The 2,500-nt window shown below is 44.1% G+C and overlaps 1 non-coding gene across 1 annotated transcript; it reads right to left on the bottom strand.

The window, feature by feature from the left end:
- Nucleotides 1–226: 226 nt before the first annotated feature.
- Nucleotides 227–2,396, bottom strand: LOC149093017 (small subunit ribosomal RNA). The gene has a single exon (XR_016200379.1). It is a non-coding gene; the product is annotated as a small subunit ribosomal RNA (ribosomal RNA).
- Between the last annotated feature and the right edge of the window lie 104 nt (nucleotides 2,397–2,500).

Genomic DNA, 2,500 nt, shown 5'->3' with positions numbered 1-2,500 from the left:
CTCTTTGTTGCATTGGATAATGAAAGATGGATGTATGAATGAACGAATGTAATGCAAATTAGAATCATGTTGCAATGGCTAAATGTTTGCAATAAACATTCACAATTGCGACTCTAATGCAAATACAATTCAATTGCATTCACCATATTAGCATCTACAATATCACTATGCAGAGTGTTTGATTGTTTGAAGGTTGTATTTCTCTTATAATAAGAGGGTAATACGTTAATGATCCTTCCGCAGGTTCACCTACGGAAACCTTGTTACGACTTTTACTTCCTCTAAATGATCAAGTTTGAACATCTTTCCAGCACAATCCGACCACTAGTTTCCCAATGGTCTGGATTGACCAGTCCGAAGTCCTCACTAAATCATTCAATCGGTAGTAGCGACGGGCGGTGTGTACAAAGGGCAGGGACGTAATCAACGCAAGCTAATGACTCACGCTTACTGGGAATTCCTCGTTCATGGGCAATAATTACAATGCCCAATCCCCATCACGAAATGGGTTCAAGCGGTTACCCACTCCTTTCGGAGCAGGAAACAGTATGCACGATGACCACTTCAGTGTAGCACGCGTGCGGCCCCGGACATCTAAGGGCATCACAGACCTGTTATTGCTCTGTTTCGTGCGGCTGCGAGCGCCGCTTGTCCCTCTAAGAAGTCCTTACAGTGCTACAGCATCCTTACCCTAGCCAATTCTGTAGGCTAATAGCAGCAGAGCCCTCAACAGCCGAAACCATCAAGAGATACTACCACCCACAGGTTGACTAAGGGGGAGTACTGCAGTGTAAACTGCAAGTCTATTTAGTAGGCTAGAGTCTCGTTCGTTATCGGAATTAACCAGACAAATCACTCCACCAACTAAGAACGGCCATGCACCACCACCCACTGAATCAAGAAAGAGCTCTCAATCTGTCAATCCTCTCAGTGTCCGGGCCGGGTGAGTTTTCCCGTGTTGAGTCAAATTAAGCCGCAAGCTCCACTCCTGGTGGTGCCCTTCCGTCAATTCCTTTAAGTTTCAGCTTTGCAACCATACTTCCCCCGGAACCCAAAAACTTTGGTTTCCCGGAAGCTTCCATTCGAGTCATGAAATTAGTTACTCAGAATGATCGCTGGTTGGCATCGTTTATGGTTAGAACTAGGGCGGTATCTGATCGCCTTCGAACCTCTAACTTTCGTTCTTGATTAATGAAAACATTCTTGGCAAATGCTTTCGCTGTAGTTTGTCTTGCGACGGTCCAAGAATTTCACCTCTAGCGCCGCAATACAAATGCCCCCGTCTGTCCCTCTTAATCATTACCTTGGATTCTTAAGACCAACAAAATAGAACCAAGGTCCTATTCCATTATTCCATGCAAGATCATTCAAGTTAAGGTAGTGGTACGCATCATATAGATGGTTGACCATACCGTTTTTAGGCACCTCTTTCGAGGTTTTGGACGCCTGCTTTGAGCACTCTGATTTTTTCAAGGTAAAAGTCTCGATCGCTTGAATCAACACTCGGTAAAGAGCATTGATAGCAAATATCGAGCAATTTTCTGTCTAAACACTATGAATGTAACCACCAGGAAAGAGGAATGAAGGTTCAAGCAAGCATCCGTAGACACAAGCAAGAAACCTAACATCACCATCTAACCCTTTAATCAGTGGACCCCATAGGTTCGACTGAAATCCAACTACGAGCTTTTTAACCGCAGCAACTTTAATATACGCTATTGGAGCTGGAATTACCGCGGCTGCTGGCACCAGACTTGCCCTCCAATAGATCCTCGTTAAAGGATTTAAATTGTACTCATTCCAATTACGGGGCCTCAATAGAGTCCCGTATTGTTATTTTTCGTCACTACATCCCCGTACTGGGATTGTGTAATTTGCGCGCCTGCTGCCTTCCTTAGATGTGGTAGCCGTTTCTCAGGCTCCCTCTCCGGAATCGAACCCTAATTCCCCGTTACCCGTTACAACCATGGTAGGCGCATAACCTACCATCGACAGTTGATAAGGCAGTTGCTTGAGGGATACATCGTCGGCTCAGAGGCCATACGATTTGCTCAGTTATTCAGAGTCATCACAAGAAATGCAACCGAAGTTGCTAAGATCCCCACTGCTAGTCCTTAGACAGCGACCGAAATCACTGAACAGGGTTCTAGGTGAATAAGAATCATTGGTCTTGTACTAATAAATGCGATCCTTCCGTCAGCAAGCTGAGGTTGGAACACTTGTTCATGTATTAGCTCTAGAATTACCACAGTTATCCATGTAAAAAAGAATATCCGAGGAACCGTAACTGATTTAATGAGCCATTCGCGGTTTCACTTTATAAACAGTATGTACTTAGACATGCATGGCTTAATCTTTGAGACAAGCATATGACTACTGGCAGGATCAACCAGGTAACTTGATGTTTTAGCAAAGTAAAATGCTAAACAAGTTGTTTTTGCAGCTATAAATACGATATCCTCAGCTAACAACCAGCAAGTGGATGCTAACTTTAACGAGG

Source organism: Tetranychus urticae, unplaced genomic scaffold (genome assembly GCF_039701765.1).
Source record: "Tetranychus urticae isolate SD_2017Ah unplaced genomic scaffold, NJAU_TeUrti_SD_1.0 Scaffold_4, whole genome shotgun sequence".
NCBI lineage: Eukaryota > Metazoa > Arthropoda > Arachnida > Trombidiformes > Tetranychidae > Tetranychus > Tetranychus urticae.
This window is presented reverse-complemented; position numbering and strand designations above follow the sequence as displayed.